Genomic DNA, 24,836 nt, shown 5'->3' on the forward strand with positions numbered 1-24,836 from the left:
TGGAATTAATAAAAAGGTTTAATAAAATATAAAACTCAATCGTGTGTTTTTTTTATCAAACCCTCGGTCTGAATTCGTAAATATATATATGTGGTTTTAAAATGTACAAATAAAACTTCGAATATTGGAGATCAAAGATATCAAATTCGAAAATGGAAATCGAATTCAAACTTTAAAATAATGGTTATCAAAATAATTTGTTAATATAAAATTGTGAACTTTGTGTGTATATGGACCATAATATACACGCGTTGCGAATATGTATTGTTCATCTTAGTTATGAGCATACGTTGTCTAATGCAACAACCTAAAATATACAATGTTGTACCTGGTACCCATCAGGTTAATGTTTTATATAAATTGCGGTATGTATCGCCCAAACATAGTTGAATATAAACCGTAAATAACCAGATTATATAATACATAATGCTTATATGAAACTAAGACATTTCGCAGCATTTATTTTAGGTATAAAAATACATTTATTGAAGGAATTGATATATGCCAGTAAAATATGTATTTTTTAATTACTTTCAATAAAAACAAAATTGACATTATATAAAAATTAATTAGAAAACTGTAAGCGGTGGATCACTCGGCTCATGGGTCGATGAAGAACGCAGCAAACTGTGCGTCATCGTGTGAACTGCAGGACACATGAACATCGACATTTTGAACGCATATCGCAGTCCATGCTGTTACGTACTTTAATTAATTTTATAGTGCTGCTTGGACTACATATGGTTGAGGGTAGTACGACTATGCTAATTAAGTTGTTTATAAATTTATAATAATTTTTTTAATCATATTATAAAAATATATATATGAAAAACATTATCTCACATTTGGATGTGAAAAACGAAGAGAAATATTTTCTTTTTCGATCAAGTAATACTGAAAAATATCTAGCATAAAAAATTGAATTATTTTTCATCTAGAATTGTCTCTTATTAATTATTCGGAAATATAAAAAACTTGGTTATGTTATTATTCTTCGTTGGTTCGTTTAATGGAAAACACTTTGCTACAAGAAATAATTTAATAAAATGTTTTTATCATTATATATTAAGCATTAATTACAAGAAAAAGTTATATACAACCTCAACTCTTATGGGACTACCCCTGAGTTTAAGCATATTAATTAGGGGAGGAAAAGAAACTAACAAGGATTTTCTTAGTAGCGGAGACATAAGAGGTGTAGAATAAGTGGGAGATATTAGACCTCGGTTTGGTATCGTCAATGAAATACCACTACTCTTATTGTTTCCTTACTTACTTGATTAAATGGAACGTGTATCATTTCCTAGCCATTATACGGATATATTTATTATATCTTATGGTATTGGGTTTTGATGCAAGCTTCTTGATCAAAGTATCACGAGTTTGTTATATAATCGCAAACAAATTCTTTAATAAAAAGATGCATTTATGTATTTTTGATTTGAAAATTTGGTATAACTCCAATTACTCAGCTATGATCCAATTCAAGGACATTGCCAGGTAGGGAGTTTGACTGGGGCGGTACATCTCTCAAATAATAACGGAGGTGTCCCAAGGGCAGCTCAGTGCGGACAGAAACCACAAATAGAGCAAAAGGGCAAATGCTGACTTGATCTCGGTGTTCAGTACACACCGGGACTGCAATAGCTCGGCCTATCGATCCTTTTGGTTAAAAAAGTTTTTAACAAGAGGTGTCAGAAAAGTTACCACAGGGATAACTGGCTTGTGGCGGCCAAGCGTTTATAGTGATCATTGTGAAGCAAAATTCACCAAACGTTGGATTTTTCACCCATGAAAGGGAACGTGAGCTGGGTTTAGACCGTCGTGAGACAGGTTAGTATTACCCTACTAATGATAAAACGTTGTTGCGACAAGGGGAAATTTGCATTGTATGGCTTCTAAACCATTTAAAGTTTATAATTTACTTTATAAACGACAATGAATGTGATGCCAATGTAATTTGTAACATAGTAAATTGGGAGGATCTTCGATCACCTGATGCCGCGCTAGTTACATATAAAAGCATTATTTAATACAAAGACAAAGCCTAGAATCAATTGTAAACGACTTTTGTAACAGGCAAGGTGTTGTAAGTGGTTGAGCAACTGAGTGATTTTCGCTGTGAAAAGTTAACCTGGAATCTTTAAAAACGTACAGACAGTTGGGCCAAGTACTGGAGTGCATGTGATACACGAACGCAAGTTCATGCAACGTGTCCTTTGGCTGCAGATGGTATTTAACTTATTTGCAAAAGTTCACGTAGCTAGCAAATCAGCTGACTGGTGTCCTACTCAGCTGGTGGAATAGCTGTTCCAGTGGTGTGTGTACTGGCTAAACTGAATCCGATAACCACAACCAGTTTCGACATAGGTGGCGCCATTACCCCTATAGTTAAAATTTTCTCCTCCAGAGGGCGTCAATCAGTCCCATAAAGCGCCAGCAGGTGGCGCTCTTTGCTCCCCCCTTCTGTGCCTGACAATTACACACACTCATACAGAAAAGGCAAAAATCTTAAAGACTCGTGCTACTGCACGCAGTTCCCATGGGCAAAAACGCTATGGAAGTGGATAATGTGGCTTTGCCCACTTCTAAGAAAAATGGTTGGCAAACGCTGGTGCCTAAGAAGAATGCAGGCAAGCGCAAGGGTCCACCTAACGTAGCCACGACTGTAAACCCCAAAGTTCCCAAGGTACTAAAACACATAAAGAAGAAGACGTCGACCACTGGCAGCTCCAGCTCCAGTGAAAGTGAAAGTGAATCTGACAATGAAACCGAGGAACCAGGTGAGGTACGACAGTTCACCGAGCCCCAAAAGAAAAAGACAGCTAAGCTGGCCAAAGTCAATGCGGTCAGCGATGCTAAGGAGCTGCTGTCAAACACCAACCAAGGCTGCACTGCCTATCGAAGAGAACGTTGTAACCAAGGAACCTGCTATACCAGTGGAGGCCGCTGTACCCAAGCCCCCTTCAATCATAATACCTGGGGTGCACACCATCGCAGACATGCTAGCTGACCTTGGAGAAGTCACCGAGCCAGGTAGCTTCGCTTACAATGCTACCGGAGCAGGTAGCGTAAGAATTATGCCGAAAGACAGCTCGACATATAGGAAAATTGTTAACCACATGAACAACCACAACATGGCCTTCAGGACTTTCCAGGTCAAGTTGACTACATCACAGAAGAACTATAAGAGCTCGGACACATTGTTCGAGACATCAGGAACGCCATCTCAAGAACCACAAAGAACCCTATGGCTATGTTCTTTGTAAATTTGGAGCCTTCAATCAACAACATAAAGGTGTTCACCACCGAGGAGCCCAGTTCTAAGACCTGGTGCAGTGCTACCGCTGCCAGGCTTTCGGGCATACCAAGAGGTACTGCAGTACTCTTGCGTAAAGTGCGGTCAAGGGCATGCCTCTATCGACTGCACTAAGGCCAAAGACGCTCCAGCTACATGCGGTAACTGCGGAGAGGCGCACACTGCGTCATACCAAGGCTGCCGTGTATATATCGAGGCCAAGAAAAGGGCTTCCCCCAAGCCAAAAGCGAAGGCAATGACTCCAACGCCGAAAGAAACCCATATACCACCAGCGACAACCAACAACGCCACATACTTTGGCTTTAGCTACGCTGCCCCAGCAACAGCAACCCAAACACATCTTCAACCAACAAGGTCTCATTGACCGGGAGGCAGCGTGGGAAGAGAGAATAATGAGGCGCATGGAGAACATGATGGCCTCAATGTTCTCCCACATTAAAAACATTGTGATGGCCATGTTCTCCTGCCAGAGAACCATGCCATGAACACACAAATAGTAATCTGGAATGCTAACGGCTTGGCGAGGAACAAGCCAGAAGTGGAGCTCTACTTGAAAACCAACCATGTGGATGTGATGCTGGTCAGCGAGACCCACATGGTCAAGATACTACTTAGGACCTCCTTCCTAAGGACTCCGGGAGGCACCAAACTGATCAGGCGAAATACCGACACAACTGTGTTTAAAAGCTGGCTTGAAGAAAACGTTGACTCACATCCGGCTATCAGCACTGGAGGAGACATTGACGATGACAAAATCCACTAGGCGGCAAGGTTGGCCACACCCACACCTCGTACCAACAGTGGCAGACTCCAAGAGGCCCGAAGGGACAACCATCTATGAACTGTTAAAAAAGCTGCAGGTGTATGGTGCCGGTCAAGCCAAGAGAAAGCGGATGCGTTTGCCGACCTTCTGGAAACCAGTTTCCAGCCATTCGCCTTATGTGATGACGAAGACGTTGAAGAGACGAAGCAGTTCGTTGACGCAAAATGCCTGCCTATCGCAGAGATAAGTAGTCAGGAGATTCTGGATGAGATTTCGTGCTTGAAGCTCACCAAATCTCCTGGCCATGACAACGACGCAGCTGCCCTCAAGGTACTCCCAGCAAACTGCATAGAGTTCCTGAAGGCTCTGATGAACCAATGCTTAAGACTGGGACACTTTCCTTCTCAGTGGAAGTTCGCTGAGGTTATCCTCATTCACAAGCCGGGCAAGCCGGGCAAGCCAGAAGCCGAGCTAGGCTCATACAGGACCATCAGTCTACTCGCCATCCTGTCAAAAATCCTGGAGAAGCTGTTCCTCAAGAGGTTGCTGACCATCCTGGAGTTCGGTTTCAGGCAAGGACATTCGGCAGTGCCACCGGGTCGTCTTCAGGGTCTTGGATGCCTTCGAAAACAAGAAATATTGCGCAGCAGTCTTTCTGGATATGAGGCAGGCTTTCGACAGGGTGTGGCACCTCGGCCTGCTATTCAAGCTGAAGCAACAGTTACCGACCCCATACTACATGTTCCTTAAGGCATACGCCGAAGAGAGGAAGTTTTACGTGAGGAGCAGTAACTCCAAATCACCCCAACATGTGGTAAGAGCCGGAGTACCCCAGGGCAGCGTACTCGGTCCTGTGCTGTACAACATATTCACCTCAGATATGCCAGTATCTGAAGACAACAGAATATTGACATGCACCTACGCGGACGACACAGCGCTCCTGTGCTCTGACGCAACTCCTACTCTGGCAGCGAAAGGGCTGCAACACGAGCTGGACACGCTTCAGTCATGGCTGAAGAGATGGAACAATACCATAAATTCTGACAAATCCACCTACGTCACGTTTACACTCAGACCAGGCAACTGTCAACCCGTCCACATCAACGGCACCAACATACCGTCCAATGGACTAACCACCAGCAGGTGGCGCTTTTTGTTCCCCCTTTCTACGTCTGACAATTACACACACTCATACAGAAAAGGCAAAAATCTTAAAGACACGTGCTACTGCACGCAGTTCCCATGGGCAAGAACGCTATGGAAGTGGATAATGTGGCTTTGCCCACTTCTAAGAAAAATGGTTGGCAAACGCTGGTGCCTAAGAAGAATGCAGGCAAGCGCAAGGAGCCACCTAACGTAGCCACGACTGTAATCCCCAAAGTTGCCAAGGTGCTAAAACACATATAAAGAAGAAGACGTCGGCCACTGGCAGGTCCAGCTCCAGCTCCACCTCCAGTGAAAGTGATTCTGACAATGAATCCGAGGAACCAGGTGAGGTACGACAGTTCACCGTGCCCCAAAAGAAAAAGACAGCTAAGCTGGCCAAAGTCAATGAGGTCAGCGATGCTGAGGAGCTGCTTTCAAACACCAACCGATTCGCTGCACTGCCTATCGAAGAGGACGTTGTTACCAAGGAACCAGCTATACCAGTGGAGGCCACTGTACCCAAGCCCCCTCCAATCATAATACCTGCATCGCAAACATGCTAGCTGACATTGGAGAAGTCACCGAGACAGGTAGCTTCGCTTACAAGGCTACCGGAGAAGGTAGTGTAAAAATTATGCCGAAAGACAGCTCGACATATCGGAAAATTATTAACCACATGGACAACCACAACATGGGCTTCAGGACTTTCCAGCTCAAGGAAAACCGAGCTTTTCGCGTGGTAATTAAGGGGCCACATTCAACAACTAAAGGGGCTCGGACACATTGTTAGAGACATCAAGAAGGCCATCTCAAGAACCACAAAGAACCCTATGGCTATGTTCTTTGTAAACTTGGAGCCTTCAATCAACAACATAAAGGTGTTCACAACCCAGGAGCCCAGTTCTAAGACCTGGTGCAGTGCTACCGCTGCCAGGCTTTCGGGCATACCAAGAGGTACTGCAGTACTCTTGCGTAAAGTGCGGTCAAGGGCATGCCTCTATCGACTGCACTAAGGCCAAAGACGCTCCAGCTACATGCGGTAACTGCGGAGAGGCGCACACTGCGTCATACCAAGGCTGCCGTGTATATATCGAGGCCAAGAAAAGGGCTTCCCCCAAGCCAAAAGCGAAGGCAATGACTCCAACGCCGAAAGAAACCCATATACCACCAGCGACAACCAACAACGCCACATACTTTGGCTTTAGCTACGCTGCCCCAGCAACAGCAACCCAAACACATCTTCAACCAACAAGGTCTCATTGACCGGGAGGCAGCGTGGGAAGAGAGAATAATGAGGCGCATGGAGAACATGATGGCCTCAATGTTCTCCCACATTAAAAACATTGTGATGGCCATGTTCTCCTGCCAGAGAACCATGCCATGAACACACAAATAGTAATCTGGAATGCTAACGGCTTGGCGAGGAACAAGCCAGAAGTGGAGCTCTACTTGAAAACCAACCATGTGGATGTGATGCTGGTCAGCGAGACCCACATGGTCAAGATACTACTTAGGACCTCCTTCCTAAGGACTCCGGGAGGCACCAAACTGATCAGGCGAAATACCGACACAACTGTGTTTAAAAGCTGGCTTGAAGAAAACGTTGACTCACATCCGGCTATCAGCACTGGAGGAGACATTGACGATGACAAAATCCACTAGGCGGCAAGGTTGGCCACACCCACACCTCGTACCAACAGTGGCAGACTCCAAGAGGCCCGAAGGGACAACCATCTATGAACTGTTAAAAAAGCTGCAGGTGTATGGTGCCGGTCAAGCCAAGAGAAAGCGGATGCGTTTGCCGATATCTGGAAACCAGTTTCCAGCCATTCGCCCTATGTGATGACGAAGACTTTGAAGAGACGAAGCAGTTCGTTGACGCAGCCTGCCCGCTGGACCTGCCTATCGCAGAGATAGGTAGTCAGGAGATTCTGGATGAGATTTCGTGCTTGAAGCTCAACAAATCTCCTGGCCATGACAAAATCGAGGCAGGCTTTCGACAGGGTGTGGCACCTCGGCCTGCTATTCAAGTTGAAGCAACAGTTACCGACCCCATACTACATGTTCCTCAAGGCATACGTCGAAGAGAGGAGGTTTTACGTGAGGAGCATTAACTCCAAATCACCCCAACACGTGGTGAGAGACGGAGTACCCAAGGGCAGCGTACTCGGTCCTGGTCACCTCAGATATGCCAGTATCTGTAGACAACAGAATATTGACATGCACCTACGCGGACGACACAGCGCTCCTGTGCTCTGACGCAACTCCTACTGTGGCAGCGCAAGACACGATTCAGTCATGGCTGAAAAGGTGGAACATCACCATAAACGCTGACAAATCCACCTACTTCACGTTTACACTCAGACCAGGCAACTGTCCACCCGTCCACATCAACGGCACCAACATACCGTCCAATGCGAAGGCCAAGTACCTGGGACTAACCCTGGACAAGCGTCTCACATGGAAGGACCACATAGGGGAAAAAGTAAAACTCATGAGGCACAAATGCCGCTCCATGACATGGCTCCTGGGCAGACGAAGCACGCTACCCACTAAATACAAACTACTGCTCTACAAAGCCATCATAAAGCCGGCTTGGACATACGGCATTGAGCTGTGGGGCACTGCCTCCCCTACAAATATCAAAAAACTACAGAGAGCAGAATGCCGCATTCTAAGATTTATCCTCAACTGTCCTTACTACGTGAGGAACACGACAATCAAAAGGGACCTCAAAATGCAAAGTGTCGCCGAGGAATCCAGGAAAGCTAGCAGGAGGCACCTGGAGAAGCTGGAGAACCACCAGAACCAACTTGTTGTCAACCTCCTGGACAACAGCCTACAGCGCAGAAGACTCCAAAGAAACCATCCACTTGACCTACCTTTCCGGGTTCCCTAAAGGAATCCTCTGATGACCCTAGCTAACAAATATAAGATTGCCTAGGGAATCTACATAACCGCCAACGTACCACATAATTTAATTGATTGCCCTCCTGGGCAGATGTAAATAAAGATATTGTAATAAAACAAAAAAAAAAAAAAAAAAAAAAAATCAAATTAGTCATTCTCTGAGTGATTTTCGCTGTGAAAAAGTAAACCTGGAATCTTTAAAAACGTACAGAAAGTTGGCCCAAGTCCTGAAGTGCGTGTGATACACGAACGCAAGTTCATGCAACGTGTCCTTTGGCTGCAGATGGTATTTAACTTATTTGCAAAAGTGCACGTAGCTAGCAAATCAGCTGACTGGTGTCACCAGTCGTCGCCTACTCAGCTGGTGGAATAGCTGTTCCAGTGGTGTGTGTACTGGCTAAACTGAATCCGATAACCACAACCAGTTTCGACATAGGTGGCGCCATTACCCCTATAGTTAAAATTTTCTCCTCCAGAGGGCGTCAATCAGTCCCATAAAGCGCCAGCAGGTGGCGCTCTTTGCTCCCCCCTTCTGTGCCTGACAATTACACACACTCATACAGAAAAGGCAAAAATCTTAAAGACTCGTGCTACTGCACGCAGTTCCCATGGGCAAAAACGCTATGGAAGTGGATAATGTGGCTTTGCCCACTTCTAAGAAAAATGGTTGGCAAACGCTGGTGCCTAAGAAGAATGCAGGCAAGCGCAAGGGTCCACCTAACGTAGCCACGACAGTAAACCCCAAAGTTCCCAAGGTACTAAAACACATAAAGAAGAAGACGTCGACCACTGGCAGCTCCAGCTCCAGCTCCAGTGAAAGTGAATCTGACAATGAAACCGTGGAACCAGGTGAGGTACGACAGTTCACCGTGCCCCAAAAGAAAAAGACAGCTAAGCTGGCCAAAGTCAATGCGGTCAGCGATGCTAAGGAGCTGCTGTCAAACACCAACCAAGGCTGCACTGCCTATCGAAGAGAACTTTGTAACCAAGGAACCTGCTATACCAGTGGAGGCCGCTGTACCCAAGCCCCCTTCAATCATAATACCTGGGGTGCACACCATCGCAGACATGCTAGCTGACCTTGGAGAAGTCACCGAGACAGGTAGCTTCGCTTACAAGGCTACCGGAGAAGGTAGTGTAAAAATTATGCCGAAAGACAGCTCGACATATCGGAAAATTGTCAACCACATGGACAACCACAACATGGCCTTCAGGACTTTCCAGCTCAAGGAAAACCGAGCTTTTCGCGTGGTAATTAAGGGGCTACATTAAACAACGCCAGTTGACTACATCGCTGAAGAACTAAAGGGGCTCGGACACATTGTTCGAGACATCAAGAACGCCATCTCAAGAACCACAAAGAACCCTATGTTCTTTGTAAACTTGGAGCCTTCAAGCAACAACAAAAAGGTGTTCACAACCGAGGAGCCCAGAGAGTTTAATGAAAGTTTCGGGCAGAAAGTTTCGGGCATACCAAGAGGTACTGCAGACTGCAGTACACTCGCGTAAAGTGCGGTCAAGGGCATGCCTCTATCGAGTGCACTAAGGCCAAAGACGCTCCTGCAACATGCAGTAACTGCGGGGAGGCGTACACTGCCCCATACCAAGGCTGTCGTGTATATCGAGGCCAAGAAGAGGGCTTCCCCCAAGCCAAAAGCGAAGGCAATGACTCCACCGCCGAAAGAGGCCCATACACCACCAGCGACAACCAACAACCAGGGGAAGATACCCCCAGCAACAGCAACCCAAACACATCTTCAACCAACAAGGTCTCATTGACCGGGAGGCAGCGTTGGAGGAGAGAATAATGAGGCACATGGAGAACATGATGGACTCAATGTTCTCCCAGTTTAAAGACATGGTGATGGCCATGTTCTCCTGCCAGAGAACCATGCCATGTACACACAAATAGTAATCTGGAAAGCAAACGGCTTGGCGAGGAACAAGCCAGAAGTGGATCAGGATCAGAGGTGGAGCCACAGTAATCGTGCGATGTGGATTACTGTACGACGAGATGGAGCCGGTGCGGCTGGACTGGAAGCAATGCGCCTGGATTCAGCTGCTGCCACATTCGGGCAAAATTTGTATCGCGGCAGCATACTTGCCTCAGCGTTACACAATTAGCCATCCCGAGTTGTCATTGCAGCTGAAAAACTTGGGTCCCAAATTTCTTATTGGCGGAGACTTTAATGCCAAGCACACATGGTGGGGACTCCCGGAGGCACCAAACTGATCAGGCGAAATACCGACACAACTGTGTTTAAAAGCTGGCTTGAAGAAAACGTTGACCCACATCCGGCTATCAGCACTGGAGGAGACATTGACGATGCCGTTGCTAGCCTTACTAGCAAAATCCACTAGGCGGCAAGGTTGGCCACACTCACACCTCGTACCAACAGTGGGAGACTCCAAGTGGCCCGCAGGGACAACCATCTATGGTCGACTGAACTGGCGTCGATGGTATCGGAGAAAAGGAGGCTGAGGAGAGTCTGGCAGTCTAGCAGAGCTCCTTCTGACAAGAGGGCCTACAACCTGCATTAGTGCTCTTAAACGATTGTGGGCCGGTACTATTACTTTGAACAAATTAGAGTGAAATAAGACCTCTGTTTTGCTTTCATTGGTTTTCAGATCAAGAGGAAATGATTAATAGAAGCAGTTTGGGGGCATTAGTATTACGATGCGAGAGGTGAAATTCTTGGACCGTCGTAAGACTAACTTAAGCGAAAGCATTTGCCAAAGATGTTTTCATAAATCAAGAACGAAGCTAGCAATTGGGTGTAGCTACTTTTATGGCTCTCTCAGTCGCTTCCCGAGAAACCAAAGCTATTGGGCTCCGGGGGAAGTATGGTTGGAAAGCTAAAACTTAAAGGAATTGACGGAAGGGCACCACCGGCTTAATTTGACTCAACACGGGAAAACTTACCAGGTCCGAACATAAGTGTGTAAGACAGATTGATAGCTCTTTCTCGAATCTATGGGTGGTGGTGCATGGCCGTCCTTAGTTCGGGGAGAGATTTGTCTGGTAATTCCGATAACGAACGAGGCTCAAATATATTAAATAGATATCTTCAGGATTACGCTGCTGAAGCTTATATAGCCTTCATTCATGGTGGCAGTAAAATGTTTATTGTGTTTGAATATGTTTATGTAAGTGGAGCCGTACCTGTTGGTTTGTACCATTATAAGGACACTAGCTTCTTAAATGGATAAATTGCGTCTAGCAATAATGAGATTGAGCAATAACAAGTCTGTGATGCCCTTAGATGTCCTGGGCTGCACGCGCGCTACAATGAAAGTATCAACGTGTATTTCCTAGACCGAGAGGTCAGGGTAAACCGCTCAACCACTTTCATGCTTGGGATTGTGAACTGAAACTGTTCACATGAACTTGGAATTCCCAGTAAGTGTGAGTCATTAACTCGCATTGATTACGTCCCTGCTCTTTGTACACACCGCCCGTCTCTCATACCGATTGAATTATTTAGTGAGGTCTCAAGACGTGATCAAAGTGACGCCTTGCGTGTTACGGTTGTTTCGCAAAAGTTGACCGAACTTGATTATTTAGAGGAAGTAAAAGTCCTAACAAGGTTTCAGTAGGTGAACCTGCGGAAGGATCATTATTGTATAAAATCCTTACTGTTAATAAAAATTTGTTATAATAAAAATACATTTTAAATTTACCAAAATTACTTACCAAATTAAAAAATTTACCAAATTTAAATTACCATATTATCAAATTTACCAGATTACCAAAATTACCAAATTACAAAAGCAAAGCGCATGATATGATATGATTATAGAACGAAACGATTCGATTAAATCAAAATAAAAAAATATATATATAAATATATATTAAAATAAATGTTAAAATCAAAATAAAATGAAGATGGGTTTTTATTTATATGAGGCTTATTTATAAGATTTATAAGATTTTAACACTACAAAATGCTGTGTAATGGCGGGCAAAACAAAAAAAATATTATATATATGTGGCCTTAAAATGTAAAAATAAAACTTCGAATGTTGGACATCGAAGATATCAAATTCGAAAATGGAAATCGAATTATAACTTTAAAATCTATAATTGTCTTTTATTAATGATTCGGAAATAGAAAAAACTTGGTTATGTTATTATTCTTCGTTGGTAAAACAATTATTCTTCGATTATTATTCTTCGATTAATGGAAAACACTTTGCTACAAGAAATAATTTAATAAAATGTTTTTATCATTATATATTAAGCATTAATGGCAAGAAAAAGTTATATACAACCTCAACTCATATGGGACTACCCCTGAGTTTAAGCATATTAATTAGGGGAGGAAAAGAAACTAACAAGGATTTTCTTAGTATCGGAGACATAAGAGGTGTAGAATAAGTGGGAGATATTAGATCTCGGTTTGGTATCGTCAATGAAATACCACTACTCTTATTGTTTCCTTACTTACTTGATTAATGGAACGTGTATCATTTCCTAGCCATTATACGGATATATTTATTATAGCTTATGGTATTGGGTTTTGATGCAAGCTTCTTTATCAAAGTATCACGAGTTTGTTATATAATCGCAAACAAATTCTTTAATAAAACGATGCATTTATGTATTTTTGATTTGAAAATTTGGTATAACTCCAATTACTCAGGTATGATCCAATTCAAGGACATTGCCAGGTAGGGAGTTAGACTGGGGCGGTACATCTCTCAAATAATAACGGAGGTGTCCCAAGGCCAGCTCAGTGCGGACAGAAACCACATATAGAGCAAAAGGGCAAATGCTGACTTGATCTCGGTGTTCAGTACACACAGGGACAGCAAAAGCTCGTCCTATCTTTTGGTTTAAAGAGTTTTTAACAAGAGGTGTCAGAAAAGTTACCATAGGGATAACTAGCTTGTGGCGGCCAAGCGTTTTTAGTGATCATTGTGAAGCAAAATTCACGAAACGTTGGATTGTTCACCCATGCAAGGGAACGTGAGCTTGGTTTAGACCGTCGTGAGACAGGTTAGTTTTACCCTACTAATGACAAAACGTTGTTGCGACAGCATTCCTGCGTAGTACGAGAGGAACCGCAGGTACGGACCAATGGCACAATACTTGTTCGAGCGAACAGTGGTATGACGCTACGTCCCTTGGATTATGCCTGAACGCCTCTAAGGTCGTATCCGTGCTGGACTGCAATGATAAATAAGGGGCAATTTGCATTGTATGGCTTCTAAACCATTTAAAGTTTATAATTTACTTTATAAACGGCAATGGATGTGATGCCAATGTAATTTGTAACATAGTAAATTGGGAGGATCTTTGATCACCTGATGCCGCGCTAGTTACATATAATAGCATTATTTAGTACAATGACAAAGCCTAGAATCAATTGTAAACGACTTTTGTAACAGGCAAGGTGTTGTAAGTGGTTGAGCAGCTGCAATACTGCAACCCACTGAAGCTTATCCTTTGCTTGATAATTCGATATAAAATATATAAGTATATAAACTATATAAAATATGTAGTATGGGGTCGGTAACTGTTGCTTCAGCTTAAATAGCAGGCCGAGGTGCCACACCCTGTCGAAAGCCTGCCTCACATCCAGAAAGACTGCTGCGCAATATTTCTTGTTTTCGAAGGCATCCAAGACCCTGGAGACGACCCGGTGGCACTGCTGAATGGCGCCGTGTCCTTGCCTAAAACCGAACTGGTGGTCGGGGATGATCCTCTTTTCCTCCAGAATGGTCAGCAACCTCTTGAGGAACAGCTTCTCCAGGATTTTTGACAGGATGGCGAGTAGACTGATCGGCATATATGACCCTAGCTCGGCTTCTGGCTTGCCCGGCTTGTGTATAAGGATAACCTCAGCGCCATTCCACTGAGAAGGAAAGTGTCCCAGTCTTAAGCATTGGTTCATTAGAGCCTTGAGGAACTCTATGCAGTTCGCTGGGAGTAGCTTGAGGGCAGCTGCGTCGATTTGGTCGTGGCCAGGAGATTTGGTGAGCTTCAAGCACGAAATCTCATCCAGAATCTCCTGACTACCGATCTCTGCGATAGGCAGGTCCATAGGGCAGGCTGCGTCAACGAACTGCTTCGTCTCTTCAACGTCTTCGTCATCACATAGGGCGAATGGTTGGAAACTGGTTTCCAGATGGTCAGCAAACGCATCCGCTTTCTCTTGGCTTGACCGGCACCATACACCTGCAGCTGTTTTGACAGGTGGCACCCTCCGTGCAGGCCTCTTCAGGTATTTGGTGGCGTTCCAGATGTTGTGCTCAGCATTGCCAGGCTCCAGTTCTACTAGGTACTCCTCGAGCGCCTTGCTTCTCGAGTCATGAAGCATCTGTTTGAGCTGCTTACAAGCTCTGTTGTAGGCCCTCTTATCAGACGGTGCTCTGCTAGACTGCCAGACTCTCCTCAGCCTCCTTTTCTCCGATACCATTGACGCCAGTTCAGTCGACCATAGATGGTTGTCCCTGCGGGCCACTTGGAGTCTCCCACTGTTGGTACGAGGTGTGGGTGTGGCCAACCTTGCCGCCTGCTGGATTTTGCCAGTAAGGCTAGCAACGGCTTCGTCTATGTCTCCTCCAGTGCTGATAGCCGGATGTGGGTCAACGTTTTCTTCAAGCCAGCTTTTAAACACAGATATGTCGGTATTTCGCCTGATCAGTTTGGTGCCTCCTTTGGTGGTCCTTAGGAAGGAGGTCCTAAGTAGTATCCTGACCATGCTGTGGTCAGAGCACAGCTCGTAGCACCCAACTGTAGATACTTTCGCCGGGTCGATGCCTCTACTGATGCCTAAATCAAGGAGGTCCGGTATTTTGTTAGGGTCACTGGGCCAGTATGTCGGCTCACCCGTTGTGTGCAGATTGCAGCCCAACTCTCTGACGCACCTAAGCAGAGTGCTGCCCTTTGGGTTGACAATCCTGGAGCCTAACCATGTGTGCTTGGCATTAAAGTCTCCGCCAATAAGAAATGTGGGACCCAAGTTTCTCAGCTGCAGTGACAACTCGGGATGGCTAATTGTGTAACGCGGGGGCAAGTATGCTGCCGCGATACAGATTTTGCCCGAATGTGTCAGCAGCTGAATCCTGGCGCATTGCATCCAATCCAGCTGCACCGGCTCCATCTCCTCGTACAGTAATCCACTTCGTACGATTACTGTGGCTCCACCTCTGATCCTATCCCCCGGGTGCAAGGCGTTGACCACCTCGTAGCCAGGGATTTTGAAGTGAGACCTCGTTGTAAAGTGGGTCTCGCTGACCAGCATCACGTCTACCTGGTTGGTTTTCAGGTAGAGCTCCACTTCCGGCTTGTTCCGCGCCAAGCCGTTAGCATTCCAGATTACTATTTGTGTGTTCATGGCATGGTTCTCTGGCAGGAGAACATGGCCATCACCATGTCTTTAAACTGGGAGAACATTGAGGCCACCATGCGCTTCATTATTCTCTCCTCCAACGCCGGTCAATGAGACCTTGTTGGTGGAAGGTGTGTTTGGGTTGCTGTTGCTGGGGGTATCCTCCCCTGGTGACGTCAGCGTAGCTAAAGCCAGAGAATGTGGCGTTGTTGATTGTCGCTGGTGGTGTATGGGCCTCTTTCGGCGGTGGAGTCATCGCCTTCGCTTTTGGCTTAGGGGAAGCCCTCTTCTTGGCCTCGATATATACACGACAGCCTTGGTATGACGCAGTGTGCGCCTTCCCGCTGTTACCGTCTATGCGTCTTTGGCCTTAGTGCACTCGATAGATGCATGCCCCTGACCGCACTTTACGCAAGTGTACTGCAATCTGCAGTACCTCTTGGTATGTCCGAAAGCCTGGCAGCGGTAGCACTGCACCAGGTCATTGAATTTTCTGGGCTCCTCAGTGGAGACCACAGCGTGGCAGAGCCTGTTGATCTCGAACACCTTTTTATTGTTGCTTGAAGGCTCCAAGTTTACAAAGAACATAGCCATGGGGTTCTTTGTGGTTCTTGAGATGGCGTTCTTGATGTCTCGAACAGTGTGTTCGAGCCCCTTTAGTTTTTCAGTGATGAAGTCAACTGGCGTTGTTGAATGTAGCGCCTTAATTACCACGCGAAAAGCTCGGTTTTCCTTGAGCTGGAAAGTCCTGAAGGCCATGTTGTGGTTGTCCATGTGGTTGACAATTTTCCGATATGTCGAGCTGTCTTTCGGCATAATTCTAACGCTACCGCCTCTGGTAGCCTTGTAAGCGAAGCTACCTGGCTCGGTTACTTCTCCAAGGTCAGCTAGCATGATTGGAGGGGGCTTGGGTACAGTGGCCTCCACTGGTATAGCTGGTTCCTTGGTAACAACGTCCTCTTCGATAGGCAGTGCAGCGAATCGGTTGGTGCATCGCTGACCTCATTAACTTTGGCCAGCTTAGCTGTCTTTTTCTTTTGGGGCACGGTGAACTGTCGTACCTCACCTGGTTCCTCGAATTCATTGTCTGATTCGCTGGAGCTGGAGCTGGAGTTGGAGCTGGAGCTGCCAGTGGCCGACGTCTTCTTCTTTATGTGTTTTAGTATCTTGGGTACTTTGGGGTTTTCAGTCGTAGCTAGGTTAGGTGGCTCCTTGCGCTTGCCTGCATTCTTCTTGGGCACCAGCGCTTGCCAACCATTTTTCTTAGAAGTGGGCAAAGCCACATTATCCACTTCCATATCGTTTTTGCCCATGGTAACTGCGTGCAGTAGCACGTGTCTTTAAGGTTTTTCCTTTTCTGTATGAGTGTGTGTGTAATTGTCAGGCACAGAAGGGGGGAGCAAAGAGCGCCACCTGCTGGCGCTTTATGGGACTGATTAACGCCCTCTGGCGGAGAAATTTTTTAATATAGGGGTAAAGGCGCCACCTATGTCGAAACTGGTTGTGGTAATCGGATTCAATTTAGCCAGTACACACACCACTGGAACAGCTGTTCCACCAGCTGAGTAGGCGACGACTGGTGACACCAGTCAGCTGATTTGCTATACACGTGCACTTTTGCAAATAAGTTAAATACCATCTGCAGCCAAAGGACACGTTGCATGAACTTGCGTTCGTGTATCACACGCACTTCAGGACTTGGGCCAACTTTCTGTACGTTTTTAAAGATTCCAGGTTTACTTTTTCACAGCGAAAATCACTCAGAGAATGACTAATTTGATTTTTTTTTTTTTTTTTTTTTTTGTTTTATTACAATATCTTTATTTACATCTGCCCAGGAGGGCAATCAATTAAATTATGTGGTACGTTGGCGGTTATGTAGATTCCCTAGGCAATCTTATATTTGTTAGCTAGGGTCATCAGAGGATTCCTTTAGGGAACCCGGAAAGGTAGGTCAAGTGGATGGTTTCTTTGGAGTCTTCTGCGCTGTAGGCTGTTGTCCAGGAGGTTGACAACAAGTTGGTTCTGGTGGTTCTCCAGCTTCTCCAGGTGCCTCCTGCTAGCTTTCCTGGATTCCTCGGCGACACTTTGCATTTTGAGGTCCCTTTTGATTGTCGTGTTCCTCACGTAGTAAGGACAGTTGAGGATAAATCTTAGAATGCGGCATTCTGCTCTCTGTAGTTTTTTGATATTTGTAGGGGAGGCAGTGCCCCACAGCTCAATGCCGTATGTCCAAGCCGGCTTTATGATGGCTTTGTAGAGCAGTAGTTTGTATTTAGTGGGTAGCGTGCTTCGTCTGCCCAGGAGCCATGTCATGGAGCGGCATTTGTGCCTCATGAGTTTTACTTTTTCCCCTATGTGGTCCTTCCATGTGAGACGCTTGTCCAGGGTTAGTCCCAGGTACTTGGCCTTCGCATTGGACGGTATGTTGGTGCCGTTGATGTGGACGGGTGGACAGTTGCCTGGTCTGAGTGTAAACGTGACGTAGGTGGATTTGTCAGCGTTTATGGTGATGTTCCACCTTTTCAGCCATGACTGAATCGTGTCCAGCTCGAGTTGCAGCCCTTGCGCTGCCAGAGTAGGAGTTGCGTCAGAGCACAGGAGCGCTGTGTCGTCCGGGTAGGTGCATGTCAATATTCTGTTGTCTTCAGATACTGGCATATCTGAGGTGAATATGTTGTACAGCACAGGACCGAGTACGCTGCCCTGGGGTACCTTGGAGTTACTGCTCCTCACGTAGAACCTCCTCTCTTCGACGTATGCCTTAAGGAACATGTAGTATAGGGTCGGTAACTGTTGCTTTAGCTTGAATAGCAGGCCGATGTGCCACACCCTGTCGAAAGCCTGCCTCACATCCAGAAAGACTGCTGCGCAATATTTCTTGTTTTCGAAGGCATCCAAGACCCTGGAGACGACCCGGTGGCACTGCTGAATGGCGTCGTGTCCTTGCCTAAAACCGAACTGGTGGTCGGGGATGATCCTCTTTTCCTCCAGAATGGTCAGCAACCTCTTGAGGAACAGCTTCTCCAGGACTTTTGACAGGATGGCGAGTAGACTGATGGGCCTGTATGAGCCAAGCTCGGCTTCTGGCTTGCCCGGCTTGTGAATGAGGATAACCTCAACGCACTTCCACTGAGAAGGAAAGTGTCCCAGTCTTAAGCATTGGTTCATTAGAGCCTTGAGGAACTCTATGCAGTTCGCTGGGAGTAGCTTGAGGGCAGCTGCGTCGATTTGGTCATGGACAGGAGATTTGGTGAGCTTCAAGCACGAAATCTCATCCAGAATCTCCTGACTACCTATCTCTGCGATAGGAACGAACTGCTTCGTCTCTTCAACGTCTTCGTCATCACATAGGGCGAATGGCTGGAAACTGGTTTCCAGATGGTCGGCAAACGCACACGCTTGGTCATGCATGGCGTAATCTTTGAGACAAGCATATAACTACTGGCAGGATCAACCAGAATAATGTTTCTTTCTTCATATTCCATTCATATTTTTCGAATTGAATGAATTTTAAATCTCTTTTAATTCCATTACGTCCATTTTTAAATAGCATTCGTATTCGTATATTCCATTATTTTTTTATACTTGTTTTACCATTATTAACAAGTTCATATAATATAAATTTCTATAATTTTGTATTTATATTATACATATTTCATTCTAAAATATCATTTTGTTTCCAACATACATAGTTATTGTATCCACACATGTACAATTTTTGTTTAACCAATATAAATATTGAGTTAAATAATTTGCAATTTGATGATAAAATTAAAATTTATTTTTATCCATATAACTCTCTGGTAATACATAACGTAAAACCGAGCGCATATGATTTCTATATTAAAAGTTTTGTAATTTTTCCATCATGTAATAAATATGAATATATATATTATACCGCGGTAACGATATAATTTTCCAACTTAACGGCAGGTAATACATTATTAAATAAGTAACAATAAATTTGCCTGCCTCCAAAAATTAACGATAATATATGGAAACGATTTGTTATTCTATGTATAATAGAAACTTGGCTGTTGTTTCAACGATATTATCTAAAGTCTGCAGTACCTCTTGGTCATTGAACTTTCTGGGCTCCTCGGTTGTCAACACCTTCTTGTTGTTGCTTGAAGGCTCCAAGCTTACAAAAAACATAGCCATAGGGCTCTTTGTGGTTCTTGAGATGGCGTTCTTGATGTCTCGAACAATGTGTCCGAGCCCCTTTAGTTCTTCAGTGATGAAGTCAACTGGCGTTGTTAAATGTACTTTTTCCCCTATGTGGTCCTTCCATGTGAGACGCTTGTCCAGGGTTAGTCCCAGGTACTTGGCCTTCGCATTGGACGGTATGTTGGTGCCGTTGATGTGGACGGGTGGACAGTTGCCTGGTCTGAGTGTAAACGTGACGTAGGTGGATTTGTCAGCGTTTATGGTGATGTTCCACCTTTTCAGCCATGACTGAATCGTGTCCAGCTCGAGTTGCAGCCCTTGCGCTGCCAGAGTAGGAGTTGCGTCAGAGCACAGGAGCGCTGTGTCGTCCGGGTAGGTGCATGTCAATATTCTGTTGTCTTCAGATACTGGCATATCTGAGGTGAATATGTTGTACAGCACAGGACCGAGTACGCTGCCCTGGGGTACCTTGGAGTTACTGCTCCTCACGTAGAACCTCCTCTCTTCGACGTATGCCTTAAGGAACATGTAGTATAGGGTCGGTAACTGTTGCTTTAGCTTGAATAGCAGGCCGATGTGCCACACCCTGTCGAAAGCCTGCCTCACATCCAGAAAGACTGCTGCGCAATATTTCTTGTTTTCGAAGGCATCCAAGACCCTGGAGACGACCCGGTGGCACTGCTGAATGGCGTCGTGTCCTTGCCTAAAACCGAACTGGTGGTCGGGGATGATCCTCTTTTCCTCCAGAATGGTCAGCAACCTCTTGAGGAACAGCTTCTCCAGGACTTTTGACAGGATGGCGAGTAGACTGATGGGCCTGTATGAGCCAAGCTCGGCTTCTGGCTTGCCCGGCTTGTGAATGAGGATAACCTCAACGCACTTCCACTGAGAAGGAAAGTGTCCCAGTCTTAAGCATTGGTTCATTAGAGCCTTGAGGAACTCTATGCAGTTCGCTGGGAGTAGCTTGAGGGCAGCTGCGTCGATTTGGTCATGGACAGGAGATTTGGTGAGCTTCAAGCACGAAATCTCATCCAGAATCTCCTGACTACCTATCTCTGCGATAGGAACGAACTGCTTCGTCTCTTCAACGTCTTCGTCATCACATAGGGCGAATGGCTGGAAACTGGTTTCCAGATGGTCGGCAAACGCACACGCTTGGTCATGCATGGCGTAATCTTTGAGACAAGCATATAACTACTGGCAGGATCAACCAGAATAATGTTTCTTTCTTCATATTCCATTCATATTTTTCGAATTGAATGAATTTTAAATCTCTTTTAATTACATTACGTCCATTTTTAAATATCATTCGTATTCGTATATTCCATTATTTTTTTATACTTGTTTCACCATTATTAACAAGTTCATATAATATAAATTTCTATAATTTTGTATTTATATTATACATATTTCATTCTAAAATATCATTTTGTTTCCAACATACATAGTTATTGTATCCACACATGTACAATTTTTGTTTAACCAATATAAATATTGAGTTAAATAATTTGCAATTTGATGATAAAATTAAAATTTATTTTTATCCATATAACTCTCTGGTAATACATAACGTAAAACCGAGCGCATATGATTTCTATATTAAAAGTTTTGTAATTTTTCCATCATGTAATAAATATGAATATATATATTATACCGCGGTAACGATATAATTTTCCAACTTAACGGCAGGTAATACATTATTAAATAAGTAACAATAAATTTGCCTGCCTCCAAAAATTAACGATAATATATGGAAACGATTTGTTATTCTATGTATAATAGAAACTTGGCTGTTGTTTCAACGATATTATCTAAAGTCTGCAGTACCTCTTGGTCATTGAACTTTCTGGGCTCCTCGGTTGTCAACACCTTCTTGTTGTTGCTTGAAGGCTCCAAGCTTACAAAAAACATAGCCATAGGGCTCTTTGTGGTTCTTGAGATGGCGTTCTTGATGTCTCGAACAATGTGTCCGAGCCCCTTTAGTTCTTCAGTGATGAAGTCAACTGGCGTTGTTAAATGTAGCCCCTTAATTACCACGCGAAAAGCTCGGTTTTCCTTGAGCTGGAAAGTCCTGAAGGCCATGTTGTGGTTGTCCATGTGGTTGACAATTTTCCGATATGTCGAGCTGTCTTTCGGCATAATTCTTACGCTACCTCCTCTGGTTGACTTGTAAGCGAAGCTACCTGGCTCGGTGATTTCTCTAAGGTCAGCTAGCATGTCTGCGATGCTGTGCACCCAGGTATTATGATTGGAGGGGGCTTGGGTAGAGCGGCCTCCACTGGTATAGCTGGTTGCTTAGTAACAACGTCCTCTTCGATAGGCAGTGAAGCGAATCGGTTGGTGTTTGACAACAGCTCCTCAGCATCGCTGATCGCTGGATTCAATTTAGCCAGTACACACACCACTGGAACAGCTGTTCCACCAGCTGAGTAGACGACGACTGGTGACACCAGTCAGCTGATTTGCTATCCACGTGCACTTTTGTAAATAAGTTAAATACCATCTGCAGCCCAAGGACATGTTGCATGAACTTGCGTTCGTGTATCACACGCACTCCAGGACTTGGACCAACTTTCTGTACGTTTTTAAAGATTCCAGGTTAACTTTTTCACAGCGAAGATCACTCAGAGAATAAACACTTTATTCGTAGGCACGTCAGCACTCGACGAGAGTTAGGAAGTGACTGCAGTTTACACGATGACGCACAGTTTGCTGCGTTCTTCATCAACCCATGAGCCGAGTGATCCACCGCTTACAGTTTTATAATTAATTTTTATATAATGTCAATTTTGTTTTAATTGATAGAAATTAAAAATACACTATTTTACTGGCATATATCAATTCGAAGTTTTATTTTTACATTTTAAAACCACATATATATACTATTTTTTTTGTTGTGCCCGCCATTACTCAGCATTTTGTAATGTTAAAATCTTATGAGGTTGCCAAAGCCACATATAAATAAAAACCCAATTTCATTTTGATTTTAACTTTTATTTTAATATATATTTATATATGTTTTTTTTGTATTTTGATTCAATTGAATAGTTTTGTTCTATAATCATATCATATCATGCGTTTTTTTGGTAAATTCAAAATGTATTTGTATTATAACAAATTTTTATTAAAGGTAAGGGTTTTATACGGTGTGTACAAAGGGCAGGGACGTAATTAATGCGAGTTAATGACTCACACTTACTGGGAATTCCAAGTTCATGTGAACAGTTTCAGTTCACATTCCCAAGCATGAAAGCGGTTTACCCGGACCTCTCGGTCTAGGAAATACACGTTGTTTTTTGTTGTACGCGCGTGCAGCTCAGGACATCTAAGGGCATCACAGTCCTGTTATTGCTCAATCTCATTATTGCTAGACTGCCACCAAGAAAGATGGCTATATAAGCTTCAGCACCATAATCCTGAAGATATCTATTTAATATATTTGAGTATCGTTCGTTATCGGAATTAACCAGACAAATCACTCCACGAACTAAGAACGGCCATGCACCACCACCCATAGATTCGAGAAAGAGCTATCAATCTGTCTTACACACTTATGTTTGGACCTTGTAAGTAGTCCCGTGTCCTGGACCTGGTAAGTCTTCCAAATTAAGCCGCAGGCTCCCCTCCTGGTGGTGCCCTTCCGTCAATTCCTTTAAGTTTCAGCTTTGCATCCATACTTCCCCCGGAGCCCAAAAGCTTTGGTTTCTCGGGAAGCGACTGAGAGAGCCATAAAAGTAGCTACACCCAATTGCTAGGTGGCACCGTTTATGCTTAGAACTAGTGCGGTATCTGATCGCCTTCGAACCTCTAACTTCGTTCTTGATTAATGAAAACATCTTTGGCAAATGCTTTCGCTTAAGTTAGTCTTACGACGGTCCAAGAATTTCATCTCTCGCGTCGTAATACTAATGCCCCCAAACTGCTTCTATTAATCATTACCTCTTGATCTGAAAACAAATGAAAGCAGAACAGAGGTCTTATTTCACTCTAATTTGTTCAAAGTAATAGTACCGGCCCACAATAGCACTAGTTTAAGAGCACTAATGCAGGTTTTTAAATAGGAGGAACATATGAAAAAATACAAGTATTTAATCACATATAAGAACTCCACCGGTAATACGCTTAAATATTAGTTTAGCAAATATCTCCCTTCCGCCTTTTTGTCTTTTGAATTTCGCGGCTATGTACAAAGCGCTACAGAGCTCGTATCTGGCAATAATATACATAATTTGAAAGGTCTTGACATAACCTACAAAACGACGCTATGCATGATTAGTTTGGATATCAACAGTTATAGACGTGTAAACATGGAGTTCACTAACGCCGAAATTCGCGCTATTTTAAAGTTTTCCTTCGTTAAAGGCAAATCCGCCAGAGAAACGTTCCGTGAGATTAATGGTGTTTTGGGGGATGGTACTCTATCACTTCGAACCGCGGAGGAATGGTTTCGACGATTCAGAGCCGGTGAAAACGACACCATGGATAAGCCAGCCGGCGGAAGACCTGTGACGACAAATACCGATCAAATCATGGAATACATCGAGTTAGACCGGCATGTGGCATCTCGTGACATCGCCCAGGAGATGGGAGTTAGTCACCAAACCATTTTAAACCATCTGCAGAAGGCTGGATACAAAAAAAAGCTTGATGTTTGGGTGCCGCATGATTTGACGCAAAAAAACCTTCTGGACCGAATCAACGCCTGCGATATGCTGCTGAAACGGAACGAACTCGACCCATTCTTGAAGCGGATGGTGACTGGCGACGAAAAATGGATCACATACGACAATATCAAGCGAAAACGGTCGTGGTCGAAGGCCGGTGAATCGTCCCAAATAGTGGCCAAGCCGGGACTGACGGCCAGGAAGGTTTTGCTGTGTGTTTGGTGGGATTGGAAGGGAATCATCCACTATGAGCTGCTCCCATATGGCCAGACGATTAATTCTACCATCTACTGCGAACAACTGGACCGCTTGAAGCAGGCGATCGACCAGAAGCGTCCAGAATTGGCCAACAGGAAGGGTGTAGTGTTCCACCAGGACAACGCCAGACCACACACTTCGTTGATGACTCGTTAGAAGCTAAGGGAGCTCGGATGGGAGGTTTTATCGCATCCACCATATAGCCCGGACATAGCGCCAAGTGATTACCACCTGTTCCTGTCCATGGCGAATGCCCTTGGTGGTGTAAA

The 24,836-nt window shown here is 44.6% G+C and overlaps 1 non-coding gene across 1 annotated transcript; it reads left to right on the top strand.

Annotated features, from left to right (window-relative positions):
• The first annotated feature begins 575 nt into the window (after positions 1-575).
• LOC113564702 lies at positions 576-754 on the top strand. The gene has a single exon (XR_003408249.1). It is a non-coding gene; the product is annotated as a 5.8S ribosomal RNA (ribosomal RNA).
• The last annotated feature ends 24,082 nt before the right edge of the window (positions 755-24,836 follow it).

The sequence above is a fragment of the Drosophila erecta genome, unplaced genomic scaffold (assembly GCF_003286155.1).
Source record: "Drosophila erecta strain 14021-0224.00,06,07 unplaced genomic scaffold, DereRS2 tig00000329-arrow-arrow-pilon, whole genome shotgun sequence".
NCBI classification, from domain to species: Eukaryota; Metazoa; Arthropoda; class Insecta; order Diptera; family Drosophilidae; genus Drosophila; species Drosophila erecta.